The sequence below is a fragment of the Amblyraja radiata genome, chromosome 14 (genome assembly GCF_010909765.2).
Source record: "Amblyraja radiata isolate CabotCenter1 chromosome 14, sAmbRad1.1.pri, whole genome shotgun sequence".
NCBI classification, from domain to species: domain Eukaryota; kingdom Metazoa; phylum Chordata; class Chondrichthyes; order Rajiformes; family Rajidae; genus Amblyraja; species Amblyraja radiata.
Window position 1 is genome coordinate 5,901,608 of NC_045969.1, and position 19,827 is coordinate 5,921,434.

A 19,827-nucleotide genomic window follows, 5' to 3' on the forward strand; every position below is an offset into this window, starting at 1 on the left:
TTTGGTTGATTTAAAAGTGCCTTCTGTAGAAATGGGACAAGCTGCAGAATGGTACCAGTTTGTCTAGAGCCTAGATTAGAGCTGCAGAAAGAGAATGGGAACATCTGCAGATCCTGACAATTAGGTGCAAAATGCGTGGAATGGATTGGATGAATGCAAACCAGACAAACACCTTGTAAATAATGTTGCAAAGCTTTACTTGATTGGATTAAGTATTGAGCCTTGTCTGGTTTTCTTGCATATCAGGGCGCATGTTGCGATGTTCGTTTCCTTTGGGAAAAACTGTCTGAATACAATGTATTAGCCTATGTATTATTGGGTTAGGGAAATGTCTGTCATGTATGGGGTTAATCGATATCTGTAATTGGACTGTAAAGAGACAACCCCTAAGTGGTTCGGTCCCTCGAAGTTCGGGGACCTATAAAAGTCCGCTACCACAAGGTCCTGTGTCGATCTTCTGGGAGAACGCTTAGGACTGCGTGACCTTCTGGAGTGTCTCTGCTTGAGCGAGGCTAAGAGGGATTGACAGGTAGATACGAGGATCGAACGCGCGGTGGTTAGGTATAGTATTGGGAACTGTAATTGTGTTTTGTCAAAATAAAGTTTAGATGCGGAAGTGCTTGACTCAGTGATTTTTGACTGAAACTAGACTGGGGGAAGCTTAGAACGAGCAATTTACAACCCCACCCATGGTCCTTGACAGATCTGGGTCAGGATCCAGTGGCATGGAGTCCAAGACGACTGGAGACCCTTTCCTGCTGCAGCCTTCATCCGCCTTCCCAGCCATTGTGACACTCCACTAAGGTCAGCCATCGTCCTCCGCCTATTCCACTGTTGAGGTCTTGGTTGGATTGCTCTTTGTCAGGGACCTCCCCCCCCTTGACCTCACCGCCATGGGTGGCCCTACCAGGAGCATAGCTCTAGACGGCATCGCTCTCAGGATCTCAGGACCACACAAGCTTCTCCACAACGACAAGATGACAATCCACGGATATTTCCCACAACAGCCAACATGTCCCAGCTACACTAGTCCCAACGTCCTGCGTTTGGCCCATGTCCCTCCAAACCTTTCCAATCCATGTAGCTGTCCAAATGTTTCTAAACCGTCCCTGCCTCAACCTCCTCCTCTGGCAGCTCGTTCCGTACATCCACCACCCTTTGTGTGAAAAAGTCACCCCTCAGCATCTCAGTAAAACTTTCCCCCTTCACCTTAAACCTGTGTCCTTCGGAGGACCTCAGCATGAGAATCTATCGTGACAGCGAAAATTAGAAAAAGAGGTTCGCATTTTAAGATGGATCTGTACAAAGATTTAGCTGAACAAAGAGTGGGAATCCTCTTTAATTAAGAAACCGCAGGGACTTAAAATTTGAAAATTATTAATGAAATGGCATTCTCCCCTTATTAACATTACAAATCTGAATTCTCTCAAGTTTGAGATATTAATTGGAAGGAATCTGTTCTCCAATGTCTGTTGATTCTTCAGCTGAAGGACCTGGAGGGGCGCTCACTAATTAGATTAAGACAGGGCTGTTAACCAGCAGTTTAGAAAGACAAAATCGAAGGGAGGTTTAGATGCTTCTCTTCAGAGGTTCAGAGTCAGAGAAAGTTCCGAGTTCAGATTGCACTCGAGAGATCTTAATGCGTAATTTTAGTTTAGAGGTACAGCTCGGAAACAGGCCCTTCTGCCCGTCGAGTGCGTGCCGACCAACCCTGTGCACCAGCAATCAGAAGTTCATAAATTCTAGGAGCAGAATTAGGCCATTTGGCCCATCAAGTCTGCTCCACCATTCAATCATGGCTAATCTATCTCTCCCGAGATTGATCCCTGGGATGGCGGGACTGTCATATGAGGAAAGATTGAAAAGACTAGGCTTGTATTCACTGGAGTTTAGCAGGATGAGGGGGTACCTCATAGAAACATATAAAATTATAAAAGGACTGGACAAGCTCGATGCAGGAAAAATGTTCCCAATGTTGGGCGAGTCCAGAACCAGGGGCCACAGTCTTAGAATAAAGGGGAGGTCATTTCAGACTGAGGTGAGAAAAAACGTTTTCACCCAGAGAGTTGTGAATTTATGGAATTCCCGGCCACAGAGGGCAGTGGAGGCCAAGTCACTGGATGGATTTAAGAGAGAGTTAGATAGAGCTCTAGGGGCTAGTGGAGTCAAGGGATATGGGGAGAAGGCAGGCACTGGTTATTGATAGGGGACAATCAGCCATGATCACAATGAATGGCGGTGCTGGCTCGAAGGGCCGAATGGCCTCCAGCACCTATTTTCTATGTTTCTATGTTTTCCTCCAAACCCCATTCTCCTGCCTTCTCCCCATAACCCCAGACGCCCGTACTAATCAAAGAATCTATCTATCTCTGCCTTAAAAATATCCATTGACTTGGCCTTGCACGGCCTTCTGTGGCAGTGAATTCCACAGATTCACCACCATTATCCGGTGACCAGTGACACTACCCTACGCACACAAGGGACAATTTACAATTTCTACCAAAGCCAATTAACCTACAAACCTATGTGTTCAAAAGGGAACTGCAGATGCTGGAATATCGAAGGTACACAAAATTGCTGGGGAAACTCAGCAGGTGCAGCAGCATCTATGGAGCGAAGGTTTCCTTCGCTCCATAGATGCTGCTGCACCTGCTGAGTTTCCCCAGCAATTTTGTGTACCTAACCTACAAACCTATACGTCTTTGGAGTGTTGGAGGAAACCGGAGATCCTGGAGAAAACCCACGCAGGTCACGGGGAGAATGTACAAACTCCATACAGACAGCACCCGCGGTCAAGATCCAACCCGGGTCTCTGGCGCTGTGAGGTACACCACCGCTACACCACCACAAATGCACCCTGGCATTCCCAAAGTAATTCTCCGGGAATGTTGCACTGCTGGAGATGCCGAATTTCAAGGTAGGTTGATTAATTGATTTATTGATTTATTGATGTATTGATCATTCAATACAGCATGGATACAGGCCCTTCGGCCAGTTTTATGTTGTCCCAATTTTCGCAGCCACTCTTTCAACCTGAGGGGGACATTTTAGGATCCAACAGCAGTAGACTAAAAAGCTTATATAAACAACAGACAATAGGTGCAGGAGTAGGCCATTCGGCCCTTCGAGCCAGCACCGCCATTCAATGTGATCATGGCTGATCATCCCCAATCGGTACCCCGTTCCTGCCTTCTCCCCCATATCCCCAGACTCCGCTATCTTTAAGAGCCCTATCTAGCTCTCTCTTGAAAGCATCCAGAGAACCGGCCTCCACCGCCCTCTGAGGCAGAGAATTCCACAGACTCACAACCCTCTGGGTGAAAATGTGTTTCCTCTTCTCCATTCTAAATGGCTTACCCCTTATTCTTAAACTGTGGCCCCTGACTCTGGACTCGGGAACATGCTTCCTGCGGTCAGGATCGAACCCGGGTCACCGGTGCAGTAAGGCAGCAACTCTACCGCTGCGCTCCCATGCCGCCCCACTTGACTTTGTATGAAATAAAAATCGCCAACGTTCAATGCAAAGGCTCTATTATCAAGGCAGCAGTGTGGCGGCACCCGGAGGTGCGGCCACTAGCTACACAAACCCTCAGCAGTCGGCAGGGTCACGCGACTGGGCACTGGCAGGGAGAGGTTGTCACGGAGGTATAGGGGTGTGTCCTGGTATATATAATGAAGCCCGGGACAACACTCTCTCTAGGGCCTGTCCTACATTCCCGAGTTACTCAGGAATTCTCCCGAGTTTTCCCCTTGATTCAAACTCGGCGAGTCCGTTGATATATCGCAGTGGCTCGTTATGCCAGCCTTAGGTACTCGGGGCATCAGGTAAGTCGGGACTTTTTCCCAGCATGACAAAAAAGTCCATGAGTAAAAAGATAGTCGGGAGGAGTAGTTCGTGGATCACAAAAATCTTGATTTTTTTTTTAAGGTCGTTTCAACTCGGCAGAGGACTCGGGAAAGTGGGACAGCCCCTTCTCTCTTCTCTCTCTCTTACTTCAAGCTAAGCTCACTCTCTAGGGGTGAGTGTCCTTCCACCTCAGCAGGTGCTCAGCTTGAGCCCACGAGGCAACAGCCAGTTCATTGGCTATATTTAAGAGGGAGTTAGATGTGGCCCTTGTGGCTAAAGGGGGTATGGAGAGAAGGCAGGTACAGGATACTGAGTTGGATGATCAGCCATGATCATATTGAATGGCGGTGCAGGCTCGAAGGGCCGAATGGCCTACTCCTGCACCTATTTTCTATGTATCTATGTAACAGCCTCGCAGCAGCGACAACAACTTTATGTTAGAGGCAAACCTTTTATGCCTGAATAAAGTAACCCGTTTGTTTACCGCGTTTGGTGCCTCTACAGCGGCATCTATAACGAGATCAGACACAATCCTGCGCTTCACAGCAAAGATCACCTCAATGTAATCATCACTTTTTGTTCCAAGCAGTCAATAAACTCTTAACCTCAGCAACGAGGTGAATTTGCGTGAGTGAGAGATTAAAGTCGTATTATTGTTTCTTGACATGACCGGCAACCTGCGAGAAGACGCCCAAATGAAAACTAATGTGCAGTAATTTGCAAGCGCGGCCGGAGGTTTTCCAGTGGGTGGGAGATTACTTTAGGGAATTTGAAAGAAGCTAAGATGCCAGCCTTGACTGAATACACGGCAGCTAAATATTTAATTATCACTGGAGACCGGATACAATTTAAACTGCAAATCACATGCATCACCGCCAGTTTCAGATTAGTGCACCGAGGTACAGTGGGAAGCTATTGTTGCTTGCTAACCAGTCAGCGGAAAGACAGTGAAGATTGTTTGGTGGATCAAGGCAAAGGCGGTTGGTTTAAATCTGATTTATTCTCAATATGATTCACCGATCACGGTCTTGACAATTGCCACTGAAATCACAGTCAGGGGATATGGGGAGAAGGCAGGAACGGGGTACTGATTGGGGATGATCAGCCATGTTCACATTGAATGGCGGTGCTGGCTCGAAGAGCCGAATGGCCTACTCCTGCACCTATTGTCTATTGTCTGTACGCAGTTTGTCCGTTCTCCCCGTGACCAGCGTGGGTTTTATCCGAGACCTTCGGTTTCCTCCAACACGCCAAAGACGTACAGGTTTGTAGGTTAATTGGCTTGGGTAAATGTAAAAATTGTCCCGAGTGGGTGTGGGATAGTGTTAGTGTGCGGGGATCGCTGGTCGGCGCGGACCCGATGGGCCGATGGGCCTGTTTCCGTGCTGTATCTCTAAACTAAACTAATCGTTGCTCTTATATTCAGATCTTCTGAAATGGAACTAATCATCCAATGGACTGTCTGGCTGTCGTGACAATGTGAATTGTTCATCAATATAAGAGTATCATAGATTTTGGTCCACGAGCAATTATCCTTGAATTCAGGCCAATAACAGCTCTACCAGCCTGCAGGGTTGAGCAGATGATTAGGCAAGTGATGGAAGGTAGCATGGTTATGTGTAGAAGGAGAAGATTGAATATTGGCTGCGATGAGCCGGTCCATAATTACATGTTTAAACTTTAGAGATATAGCATAGAAATAGGCCCTCCGGCCCACCGAGTCCATGTCAACCAGTGATCACCCTGTACACTAAAGGGCCTGTCCCACCAGCATGTGATAGCATGCGTCTAGCGTGACCAAACGTGGTCGCTTGAGGCGTACGGCCTCGCGGGGTCGGTCCCACTTTGAACGGCGGAGGCGTATGAGTTGTGCGGGGCTGGTCCCGACATCGCGCGGGGCTCCTAAAATCTTGCACTGTCCGAAAATCCCGCGCGGCAACGGCCTGTCGGCCCGCAGCCACATTGAGGCCGTACGCAGCGCCTCGACAGGCGTACGCAACGTCTCGAATTCGTACACAGCGTCTTGACGCCGTACGCAGCGTCTTGACGGCGTATGCCTAGCGCGTGGCGTTGCGCGATGATTCACCGCCCGGCGTGCCGTGGCGCGATGACGTCACCGCCCGACGCCGTGCGACGTCCAAATTCAGTCGGCCCGCCTCCTGCCCAGCTCATTGGTGAGTATGATGTCGGGACCAGCCCCGCACAACTCCATAAGCCTCCGCGGTTGGAAGTGGGACCGGCCCCATGAGGCCGTACGACTCAAGCCACCACGTTTGGTCGCGCTAGACGCATGCAAACGCATGCTGGTGGGACAGGCCCTTAACACTGTCCTACACACAATAGGGACAATTTATAATGATACCAAGCCAATTAGCCACGTGTTCACGGTGGGAACGTACAAACTCGGTACATGTAGTCAGGATCAAACTCGGATCTCGGCGCTGTGAGGCAGCAACTCTACCGCTGGGCCACCGTGCCGCCCAGCTCTGAAGACTAGACGACAGCACCATTCCTTCCCTCCAGAGACGCTGCCTGTCCTGTCGAGTTACTCCAGCATTTTGTGTCTATCTTCGATGTAAACCAGCATCTGCAGTTCCTTCCTACACAGTCGACGGCACTAGTTGCGTGTGTTAGGTTTTTTCCGGGTGCTCCCACATTCCAACGACATACAGGTTTGCAGGTGAATTGGCTTCGGTAAAGATTGTAAATTGTCCCCAGTGTGCACAGGACGGTGCTGGTGTCGGTGGGCCGAAGGGCCAGTTTCTGCGCTGTGCAGCATCTCTAAGCTAGACAAACCTAAACCACCTGTGCATAATCCATATCCTTCCATTCCCCGGATATCCACATGCCCATCCAAAAGCCTCTTGAATGCCACTTTCACATGTGCCTCATATCGCTGTCTCCAACCAGCCCTTATGTGTTTGTCTCAGGATTTCAGCATCTGCAATTCCTTGCGTCAACCAATCTGGCATGCTGGGTTGCTAAATCACGCCTTGTGCCTTAAGTCCAGAAGTATACACTTTAAACTATTTGCAAACCCCACCCATAGACATGGGGGAATTGGTTTTGTCTTTTTGTACCAAGATTTATTTTGTTTGTTTGTTTTACAGCACGTGTGTGTTTGCATGTCTATATGTTGGATAGAGCGGATGTGGAGAGGATGTCACCACTAGTGGGAGAGTCTCGGACTAGGGGTCATAGCCTCAGACTTGAAGGACATTCTTTTAAGATGGAGATGAGGAGACATATTTAGTTCTTTATTTAGTGAATCTGTGGAATTCTTTGCCTCAGAAGGCTGTGGAGGCCAAGCCAGTCTGAGATAAGGTAGACAAAAGTGCTGGAGAAACTCAGCGGGTGAGGCAGCATCTATGGAGCGAAGGAAATAGGCAACGTTTCGAGACGAAACGTTGCCTATTTCCTTCGCTCCATAGATGCTGCCTCACCCGCTGAGTTTCTCCAGCATTTTTGTCTACCTTCGATTTTCCAGCATCTGCAGTTCCTTCTTGAACATTCAGTCTGAGATAAGATCGCACCTGTGTGCAATGACAATAAAATATATTGTTATTAGATAGATTATTGATTAGTACAGGTGTCAGAGGTTATGGGGAGAAGGCAGGAGACTGGGGTTAGGAGGGAGAGGGGTAGATCAGCCATGATTGAATGGCGGAGTAGACTTGATGGGCCGAATGGCCTAATTCTACTCCTATTCCTTATGACCACATAACAGTTTAGTGCACAGTTTCTGTGAAGGTTTTAGGACCAATAATACATACACATGACTCTTCAAAGGGTTATCTGATCAAAAGTCAGGATAAGTAGTGAAATGGAAACGCAGATAAAATAATAATAATAATGGATGGGATTTATATAGCGCCTTTCTAATACTCAAGGCGCTTTACATCGCATTATTCATTCACTCCTCAGTCACACTCGGTGGTGGTAAGCTACTTCTGTAGCCACAGCTGCCCTGGAGCAGACTGACGGAAGCGTGGCTGCCAATCTGCGCCTACGGCCCCTCCGACCACCACCAATCACTCACACACATTCACACACAGGCAAAGGTGGGTGAAGTGTCTTGCCCAAGGACACAACGACAGTATGCACTCCAAGCGGGATTCGAACCGGCTACCTTTCCGGTTGCCAGCCGAACACTTAGCCCATTGTGCCATCTGTCGTCATGCATGTAATCAACATCGACCTGCTCCCACAATCTTTCCTAGATGACAAAAAGTGCTGGAGTAACTCAGCAAGTTAGGAAGCATCTCTGGAGAACATTGATAGGTGACACTTCGGGTCGAGACCCTTCTTCACACTGAAGACCTAAAATTAATTTTTTTGGTAAACCAGCATCCCTGTTTCCAATCTTCCCTCTGCTGTAAGGCGAGGGGGGAAAGATTTAATAGGAACCTGAGGGGTAACATTTTTACGCAAAGGGTGAAAAAAGTGGGTGTATGGGAAGAGCTGCCGGAGTAGGTAGCTGAGGCAGATGCAAAGGCAATGTTTCAGAAACATTTAGACAGGTACATGGATAGCACAATGTTTAGAGGGATATGGGCCAAATGCAGGCAGGTGGGACTAGCGTAGATGTGCCATGTTGGTCGGTGTGGGCAAGTTGGGCTAAAGGGCCTGTTTCCATGCTGTAAGATTCTAGGACAGTGGTTCCCAACGTGGGGCGTACGGCCCACAGGGGGGCAATTTGATTTTAAGGGGGGCAATTGAGCCAATCCACAAATATTTCAATATTCTACTATAGAAATTTTCTCTCTCTTTATTACCTGTGAATACTCTTTTATTATCATATTTCTTTTGAAGCTTGTTTAAACCAAGGTATTGGCGTTTTAAGTTTCTTCAGCTGAAACGGAGTTCACTTTTTAAATGATAAGAATTATATATCACCACATGGGGGGGGGGGGGGCATCAGGATTTTAGAGGTGATTAGGTGGGGCATGGCCAAAAAAAGGTTGGGAACCACTGCTCTAGGACTAAATATGCTAGTGCCTTCGGACATCCAGAAGTGCTGTATAGAAAACTGTCCTTATTTATTTTTTCAGCATCTCGATGAGCTTCCAGCAGTTCAGGGCGGCACGTTGGCGCGGTGGTAGAGCTGCTGCCTCACAGCGTCAGAGACCTGGGTTTGATCCTGACTAAAGGCGCTGTCTGTACGAAGTTTGTACGTTCTCCCCGTGACCTGCGTGGGCTTTCTCCGAGATCTTCGGATGCCTTCCACACTTCAAAGAGGTGCAGGTTTGGAGGCCAATTGACGTGGTATAAAAATGTAAAATTGTCCCTAGTGTGTGTAGGATAGCGTTAATGTGCGGGGATCGCAGGTCGGTGCGGACTGGGTGGGCCGAAGGGCCTGTTTCCGCGCTGTATCTCTAAACCAAACTGAAAGAGGTGTAACTCTGCCTCTGAGACGCCCGAGATGTGACATGAAACAAGACCCCATTAGCTTTCTCCTGCATCAGAAGAAAGTCAAAAGTTCACGAGTAGAATTAGGCCATTCGGCCCATCGAGTCCACTCTGCCATTCAATCAAGGGTGATCTCTTCCCATTTTCCTGCCTTCTCCCCATAACCCTTGACACCCGTTCTAATCAAGACTGACTTGGCCTCCACAGCCCTCTGTGGCAATGAGTTCCACCGATTAACTACCCTCTGACTAAAGAAGTTCCACCTCATCTACTTTCTAAAAGAGCGCCTTTTAATTTTGAGGCTGTGACCACTGGTCCTAGACTCTCCCACCAGTGTAAACATCCTCTCCACATCCACTCTATCTATGCCTTTCATTATTCTGTAAGTTTCAATGAGGTCCCCCCTTAACCTTGTAAACTCCAGCGAGTAGAGTCCCAATGCTGTTAAATAGATGCACAGAGTCTCTTGCCCAGAGTAGGGGAATTGTGGATCAGAGGACATAGGTTCAAGGTGAAGGGGAAAAGATTCAATAGGAATCTGAGGGGTAACATTTTCCACACAAAGGGTGGTGGGTGTGTGTGGAACGAGCTGCCAGAGGAGGTAGTTGAGGCTGGGACTATCCCAACATTCAAGAAAGAGTTAGACAGGTACATGGATAGGACAAGTTTGGAGGGATTTGGACCAAGCACAGGCAGGTGGGACTAGTGTAGCTGGGGCATGTTGGCCGGTGTGGGCGAATTGGGCCGAAGGGCCTGTTTGCACACTGTATCACTCTATGAATCTATGACGCTCATCATTTGCTAACCCGCACATTCCTCACTCAGAAGAAAGTCAAAGCTGTGACATTGTAATCTTAGTGGGACAGGGCACGCTCGCTGCCTCTTGTGCGGCAAGATGGATGAGTAGGGTCAACACAGCCTAATAATTAGGAGAAACCTCTTGGCGTTTCTGGCAGTTTGCCATCAGCTACGCTAATGGGGGACCCATAAAATCTAGCCTGGGGCTCTTATTCTATTTCATTCAGTTCTCAAGAAAGTATCCAGAGCAGCCATTATATATAGAGGTGGACATTAATACAATTGCTTAATGACGCCATTACAGACTTTATGAGGTTGATTCTCATTTTATTTTATGGGAGGCAGGGTAGTTAGTCGACCATTGACTGAAAACGTGCCTCTGCCGAGCCAAGCCTAGTTTGCAGAGGGTGGCACACACATGCTTGTAACTGGCAGGCAGGAGCTGCTGGTGGGCACGGTGGCGCAGCGGTAGAGTTGCTGCCTTACAGCGAATGCAGCGCCGGAGACCCGGGTTCGATCCCCACTACGGGTGCTGTCTGTACGGAGTTTGGACCTTCTCCCCGTGACCTGCGTGGGTTTTCCCCGAGATCTTCGGCCTCCTCCCACACTCCAAAGACGTGCAGGTTTGTAGATTAATTGGCTTGATATGAATGTAAGTTGTCCCTGTTGTGTGTAGGATAGTTTCAATGTGCGGGAATTGCTGGCCGGCGCGGACACGGTGGGTTGAAAGGCCCATTTCTACGCTGTATCTCTAAACTTAACTAAACAAAACTAAAATGCAGGTGCTGGTTTAAACTGAAGATAGGCACACAAGGCTGGAGTAACTCAGCGGGACAGGCAGCATCTTTCTTCACCCATTCCTTCACTCCAAATCTAGGCCCCATTAGCTTTCTCCTGCATCAGAAGAAAGTTCACGTTCATATGTTATTGGAGTAGAATTAGGCCATTCGGCCCATCGAGTCTACTCCGCCATTCAACCATGGCTGATCGCAGCCTCCTAATCCCATTTTCCTGCCTTCTCCACACCACCCTTGACAGCCGTTCTAAACTAATCAAGAATTTGTCTATCTCTGCCTGACTTAAAATATCCACTGACTTGGCCTCCACAGCCCTCTGTGGCAATGAGTTCCATAGATTAACTAGCCTCTGACTAAAGAAGGTCCTCCTCACCTCCTTTCTAAAAGAGCGCCCTTTAATTCTGCGGATGTGACCTCTGGTCCACCAGTGGAAACATCCTTTCCACATAACTGCCTGTCCCGCTGAGTTACTCTAGCTTTTTGTGTCTATCTTCCGCTTGTAACTGGTGATGGGTTCAAGTCCTGACCGAGCATACGAATGCTGCTGCCTCTCAGTGCCTCTTCCTTGGAATAATCTGGAGTCTTCCCAGATTTTGAGCATGGAAGTTGAGAGGACACGTTGCAGTTGTATAAGACGTTGGTGAGGCCGCATTTAGAGTATCGGGTTCAGTTCTGGGTCCGTGTTATAGGGAAGGTGTTGTCAAGCAGGAGAGGGTACAGAGAGGATTTATGAAGATGTTGCCAGGACTCGAGGGTTTGAGCTGTAGGGAGAAGTTGAGTCGGCTGGGACCTGGTAGGCTTGGTAAAGGTGAAGGGGAAAAGATTTAATAGGAACCTGAGGGGTAACTTTTTCACACAAAGGGTGGTGGGTGTATGGAACAAGCTGCCAGTGGAGGTAGTTGAGGCTGGGACTACCCCAACATTTAAGAAACAGTTGGACAGGTACATGGATAGGACAGGTTTGGAGGGATATGGACCAAACGCAGGCAGGTGGGATTAGTGTAGATGGGACATGTTGGCCGGTGTGGGCAAGTTGGGCCGAAGGGCCTGTTTCTGCGCTGTATCACTCTATGACTTACTGACAAGTTGTGTGGGCAAACAACAATTCACTCTGATGTTTTCTAGCTCTGCAGCCAAGCTCACTTGGAACAGTGAGTCTGAAGAAGGGTCTGAAGAAGGGTTTCGGCCCAAAACGTTTCCATAGTTGCTGCTGCACCCGCTGAGTTTCTCCAGCACTTTTGTCTACCCTCACTTGGACCATGATGGGATGTATCACATTATACATCAAATGAGAGGAATAGATCGGGTAGATGCACAGTCGCTTGCCCAGAGTAGGAGAATCGAGGACCAGGGGACATAGGTTTAAGGTGAAGGGGAAAAGATTTGGTTTGGAAACTGAGGGGTATCTTTTTCACGCAAAGGGTTCTAGGTTGTATGGAACGAGCGGCCAGAGGAGGTAATTGGGGCAGGTATGTGGATAGGATAGGTTTAGAGGGCTATGGACCAAACGCAGGCAGGTGGGACTAGTATAGCTGGGACATGTGGGCCAGTGTGGGCAAGTTGGGCCGAAGGGCCTGTTTCCACACTGTATGACTCCATGACGAGTTACAGCCACTTATAACCCTGACTACACTAACCAATTATAGACCTAAACAAATTCTGTCAGAATTATAAATAAACTGCTCCATTTGCGATTTGTTAATTCGGGACCATTTCCTCAAATGCACACGAATAAAATATCACAGCAATATTTTGATGCAGGCCTGGCCTAGATTTATCCATCAGTCTTAAGGCAGATTATCCTCATATCGTTCTATGTGTGTGTGAGATTGCCACGTCTAAATAAGATGCCAAATTTCTTCCATGACAATAGTGACTGAATTTGACAAAAGTTCTTTCAGATCTAAAGGATTGTCCTACATGAGAAAGGATTTTTGGTTCTTTCACTGACACAGTTAAATCACTCATCTCCGAGTCAGTTCCTCTGAGCCTAAAGCCGACCTAATAAAGGCAGAAAATGCAGGATATTCCAGCCAGCATCTATAGAGAGTCAACCAGTGTAAATCTCACATTCTTCTGTCTCACTCTTTGGACTTTACTTTAGAGTTACAGTGAGGAGATAGGCCCTACGGCCTTCAAATCTGCGCCGACCAGCGCTCACCCCTACACTAATCTATGCAGTAGGGGCCATTTTACAATTTTTAGCAAAATCAATGAACCTATAAACCTGTGCGTCTTTGGAGTGTGGGAGGAAACCGGAGAAAACCCGTGTGGGTCACGGGGAGAATGTACAAAGTCTGTACAGGCAGCACCCGTGGTCAGGATCGAACCTGGGTCTCTGGTGTTGAGAGGCAGCAACTCTACCGCTGCGCCACCGTGACGCCCCTCCGGTTGATTCTGGAAGGGTACCGAGGAAACCCTGGAGATTTAACATAACTCCTGAGGTTAACGTATGAAGAATATTTGACGCCGCTGGGCCTGCACTCGCTGGAGTTTAGAAGGATGAGGTAGGCCGGATAGAGTGGATGTGGAGAGGATGTCTCCACCAGTGGGAGAGTCTAGGACCAGAGGTCAAAATTAAAGGACGTTCCTTTCGGAAGAAGATGAGGAGGAATTTCTTTAGTGGGAGGGTGGTGAATCTGTGGAATTCATTGCCACAGACAGCTGTGGAGGCCATCAATGGATATTTCTAAGGCGGAGATTGGCAGATTCTTGATTAGCGCAGGTGTCTGGAGAAGGCAGGAGAATGGGGTTGACAGTCCAGGGAAAGACAGGCCATGGTTGAATGCTGGAGTAGACTCGATGGGCCAAATGGCATAATTCCACTCCTATGATGTGTGAAGTCATGAAGAAACAAATTCTCCACAGCTGCTACCCAGATTGAAGAGTATTTCCTGCTATTATTCCATTATTTTCTATTTTACACGACCCAGTATTATTTTCTTTCTGTGGATGAAGCTCTCAAATCCCAGCGTGTGACATGAACCCGTGCCCTTTTTGTTTAGTTTAGAGATACAGTGCGGAAACAGGCCTTTTGGTGCGCCAACCAGCGATCCCCGCACACTAACACTACCCTACGCACACCAGGGACCATTTACATTTATACCTCCTCCGGCAGCTCGTTCCATACACCCACCACCCTTTGTGTGGAAACGTTACCCCTCAGATTCCTATTAAATCTTTTTCTCTTCACCTAAAACCTATGTCCTCTGGTCCTTGATTCCCCTACTCTGGGGAAAAAGGCTGTGCGTCTACCCGATTCATTCCTCTCATGATTTTGTACACCTCTATAAGATCACCTCTCATCCTCCTGCGCTCCAAGGAATAAAATCCCAGCCAACGCAACCTCTCCAATTGACTCCACCGGCGAGTCTTCGGAGTGTGGGAGGAAACCGAAGATCTCGGAGAAAACCCACGCAGGTCGTGGGGAGGCCGGTTCTCAGGATACTTTCAAGAGAGAGCTAGATAGGGCTCTTAAAGATAGCGGTGTCAGGGGATATGGGGAGAAGGCAGGAACGGGGTACTGATTGGGGATGATCAGCCATGATCACATTGCATGGCGGTGCTGGCTCGAAGGGCCGAATGGCCTACTCCTGTACCTATTGTTTATTGAGAAGGTTCAAACTCCGTACAGACAGCACCCATGGTCAGGATCGAACTCGGGTCTCCGGCGCTGTGAGGCAGCAACTCTACCATTATGCCACGGTGCCGACTCTTAACTTGAGAGACTCGCCAATAAATGAATAGGTAATATCGCCACATGTCACACTGTAGAACGCTGCCTTGTAGTCTTGTTCAAATCCCCCATTAATTGCCTTTTCATAATTATAAATGTGAATCAAATCTCATTGTTCACAATTAATCATATCGTTAGAATGAAGATCAAGAAATTATGACAGACAGATAAAGAAATTAGTTTGCACAAGACTTATTAAGTATTCAAGCTCTCGACTACACTGGGCCAAACTGCCAGGTTTTATTTGTGGAACACTCTGAAGAGATGGATTATATTTTTCACCTCCCACTGGTGCATAAATTTGTCGACATCTCGTCAACCCACACCAACAATATTGCCAATTAATAAGAATCTGTTTCAATGGCATTCATCTCTGGCTGTTGCTTGAGCTGAAATCAATATTGAAGACAATATGTCCAAATGCTGCTCATGGCAAAACATTCTCCCCATCGCCCTTTTTATGGAAAAGTGCACATTTATATGTTTCCTTACGTCTTAAGGTCAGAAGTGATGGAAGCAGAATTAGGCCCTTCAGCCCATCAAGTCTACACCATTCAATCATGGCTGATCTATCTCTCCCTCCAAAATCCCATTCTCCTTTTCCCCGTAGCTCCCGACACACCACCGAGGTGGAGGCTATTAAATTTTACAACAAACAATTAAACATCAACTAACCCACGATTTGTGCCGATTTACGAGGATGTTGCCAGGACTCGAGGATCTGAGCTATAGGGGGAGGTTGAGCAGGCTGCGACTCCATTCCTTGGGGCGCAGGAGGATGAGGGGTGACCTTATAGAGTATAAAATCATGAGAGGAATAGATCGGGTAGACGCACAGAGTCTCTTGCCCAGAGTAGGGGAATCGAGGACCAGAGGACATAGGTTTAAGGTGAAGGGGAAACGATTTAATAGGAACCTGAGGGGTAACTTTTACACACAAAGGGTGGTGGGTGTATGTAACAAGCTGCCAGAGGAGGTAGTTGATGCTGGGGCTATCCCAAAGTTTAAGAAACAGTTGGACAGGTACATGGATAGGACAGGTTTGGAGGGATCTGGACCAAATGCGGGCATGTGGGACGAGTGTAACTGGGACACGGCAGCCGGTGCGGGCAAGTTGGGCCGAATGGCCTGTTTCCATGCTGTATCACTCTATGCTGGAATTCTCTGCCACAGAAGGTAGTTGAGGCCAGATCATTGGCTATATTTAAGTGGGAGTTAGATGTGGCCCTTGTGGCTAAAGGGATCAGGGGGTATGGAGAGAAGGCAGGTACAGGATACGGAGTTGGATGATCAGCCATGATCATTTTGAATGGTGGTGCAGGCTCGAAGGGCCGAATGGCCTACTCCTGCACCTAATTTATATGTTTCTATGACTCTATAAACCTCTGCATAGCTAGAGTATAAGCTCTGGTTAAGATGCAAAGGTAATGGCATTGTACAAGGGGGTTCCTGGTGAATCTTTGAACAAATAGAAACATTAGCTTGCAGATATCGGGAGCGATTGGATGGAGATGGGAATGGGGGGGTGTAGTCGGGATGTGGGAGCGCTGGAATAGTTCTTTCTGTCAAAGGGAGGGGAGGGAAAACCTTGTGTCACAAAGCACAACGTATGTTGAAGGGGTGTGAAGAAGCAGAGAGGGGATTCGCTGGACTGCGAGAATGAAAGGGATATGAGGAATGAAGGGGAAAGATTTAAGGGGATATGGGGAGTAGGCAGGAAGGGGGTACTGACTGTGAATGATCACAGTGAATGGCGGTGCTGGCTCGAAGGGCCGAATGGCCTACTCCTGCACCTATTGCCTATTGTCTATTGAAAGGGTTTAGTTTAGTTTAGTCTATTGCAACGAGTACCGTGGTGCATTGAAAAGATTTTTCATTGGGTGCAAAAACAATTCAATGTCGACAAACTCCATTTCGCCAACACCGGCAGTCAGGATCGAACCCGGGTCTCCGGCGTTCTAAGACAGCAAATCTACCGCTGCGCCACTGTTTCTCTCAAGGGGAGAACCTACAACCTCTGTGTACAAACAAATAAGGTTTAGTTTAGATTAGTTTAGAGATACAGCACGGAAACAGGCCCTTCGGCCCACCGGGCCCGCGCCGACCAGCGATCCCCGCACATTAACGCTATCCTACACCCACTAGGGACAATTTTTACATTTTCCAAGCCAGTCAACCTACAAACCGGTGCGTCTTTGGAGTGTGGGAGGAAAGCGAAGATCTCGGAGAAAACACACGCAGGGAGAACGTACAAACTCCGCACAGGCAGCGCCCGTAGTCGGGATCGAACCTGGGTCTCCGGCGCTGCATTCGCTGTAAGGCAGCAACTCTACCGCTGCGCCAAGTGGCCGTCCACTCTACTCCGCCATTCATCCATGGCTGATCTAAGGCAGCAACTCTACCGTGGCTGCCCTAGATTTTATGGCGGTGTATACAAGGTGTTCTAGATTATAATGGTCTTGCTAGAAAAAAAAACCCTCCCACCCTTTTTCATCTTTGGCCAATGGTGGCGTAGCAGTAGCGTTGCTGCCTTACAGCGCCAGAGACCCATGGTTCAATTCTGACTACGGGTGCTGTCTGTGCGGAGTTTGTACGTTCTTCCCGTGACCGCGTTGGGTTTTCTCCGACACCTTCGGTTTCCTCCCACACTCCGAAGACTTACAGGTTTTCGGGTTAATTGGCCTGGTATAAATGTAAAAAAAATCTCCCCTGTTGACACATAAAAAATTGTGTGTAGGGTAGTGTTAGTGTGCGGGGATCGCTGGTCGGTGTTGATGCAGTTGTGCCTGTTTCCACGCTGTATCTCTAAACTATACTAAGCAGAAATGTTCAACTTTGCTGCAATAAATCATGTCCATTTACACTGAAATGGTGTGTATCATATATACCCTCAGTTTCTCTGACCCTTGAATGAGACTATAATAGGAAAAAAACCCTTCCATCGACTGGATCTCAAACAGCCATGGTCTTGCATACATCAGTCAAATCTCCTTGCAATTGTCTTTACTCTCGGGAGAGCAGACTCAGCTTTTTCAGTCTAACCTTCCATCTGAAAGATTTATATTATTTCCTGAAGGGCGGCACAGTGGTAGAGTTGCTGCCTATTAGACAATAGGCAATAGACAATAGGTGCCGGAGTAGGCCGTTCGGCCCTTCGAGCCAGTACCGCCATTCAATGTGATCATGGCTGATCATCCCCAATCAGTACCCCGTTCCTGCCTTCTCCCCATATCCCCTGACTCCGCTATCTTTAAGAGCCCTATCTTGCTCAACTCAAACAAAACTCTGAACATTAATAGCAATTTTATCTGTTTATTTGCACTTTCTCTGGTTTATTTCTTTGTATGTGTATATATTTATATAATGATATGGACACACTGATCTGTTCTGTATTCATGCCTACTATGGTCTGTTGTGCTGAAGCAAAGCAAGAATTTCACTGTCCTATCTGGGACACATGACAATAAACTCGCTTGAATCTCTTGAATCTCCAATTGAGGCAGAGAATTCCACAGACTCACAACTCTCTGCATGAAGAAGTGTCTCCTCGTCTCCGTTCTAAATGGCTTACCCCTTATTCTTAAACTGTGGCCCCTGGTTCTGCCCCCCCCCCCCCCCCCCCCCCCCCCAACATCGGGAACATGTTTCCTGCCTCTAGCGCGTCCAAACCCTTTTACCGCGCCAGAGACCCGGGTTCGATCCAGACCTCAGGTGCTGTCTGTGTGGAGTATGTACGTTCTCCCTGTGACCGCGTGGGTTTTCCCCAGGTGCTCCGGTTTCCTCCCACACCCCAAAGACTTAATGCCCCTGTCCCACTTAGGAAAGCTGAACGGAAACCTCTGGAGACTTTGCGCCCCCACCCAAGGTTTCCGTGCGGTTCCCGGAGGTTGCAGGCGGTTGCCGGAGGTTGCAGGTAGTGGAAGCAGGTAGGGAGACTGACAAAAACCTCCGGGAACCGCACGGAAACCTTGGGTGGGGCGCAAAGTCTCCAGAGGTTTCCTAAGTGGGACAGGGGCATTACAGCTTTGCAGGTTATTCGGTTTGGGCAAGAATGTAAATTGTTCCCGGTGTGTGTGTGTGTGTGGGATAGTGCTAGTGTACGGGGCGATCGCTGGTCTGCGCGGAGTCGGTGGGCCGACGTGCCTGTTTCCACACTGTGTAAAATCTAACAGTCTTAAAGCCCAACGCTTTTCATTTTGAAACACATTACCTTCAGATTTTATATTTGCTATCATACCTGCCTCCTTACACTGAAAAAGCCGTCTCCTGATACCAAATCTACGAGGATATGATATGCGATAGAAAAGGTACATATTCACGGAATGCACATCCATTCGAGTCCGTCAGATGTGATTTGCCAAATCCTTCAGCCTCGTCATTGTTTGCAGAGTGAATTTGGAGACTGATTTCTATCTGCTTCCAAAGCTAACCTAATATCTTGGCAATCTGCAATGACACTTCATACAGGCAAAAATAAAAATCAATATAAACTGCATTTTAAACAGTATGTAACAGTGGACCCTATTCTCTATTACCCAGGAAACAGATCTCAAAGACACAAAGCTAAATTTACAGTCAATACTTTTACTTCATTCCTGTCAAACCACTCAACTCTCCTGAGGATTCAATAATTCATCCTGCACTTACGTTAGACACACTCGCAACCCATGACTAACAAATGCTTATGAACAGCTCACTGTGATTTGGGTCTATTGAATGGCATTGCTAATTGTAGATTGTGGTGGAAAATTGCAAGTGATATGTGGTCGTGACCCAAAGGCTTTCTTATCAGTGCTCAAGATGCAGAAATATATGTTGTTTGACTCCCGCGTGTGATCCTCCAGAACAGGACCATTGCAAAAATAATAACTGTGGAATTGCATTCAGGAAGTTATAATCTCCAGTTGCGCTTCCACAATATTAAATTGCTCTGTTACTGCGGCTGCCATTTCAGTTCTTTTGACCGAGGCTCTGCGACTGGAAGCTGAGGCTCTCGATAAGGCGCTGGTCAGGCCGCATTTGGGGCATTGGGAGTAAAACATATAGAAATATAAAAGGACTGGACAAGCTAGATGCAGGAAAAATGTTCCCAACGTTGGGCGAGTCCAGAACCAGGGGCCACAGTCTTAGAATAAAGGGGAGGTCATTTAAGACTGAGGTGAGAAAAAACTTTTTCACCCAGAGAGTTGTGAATTTATGGAATTCCCTGCCACAGAGGGCAGTGGAGGCCAAGTCACTGG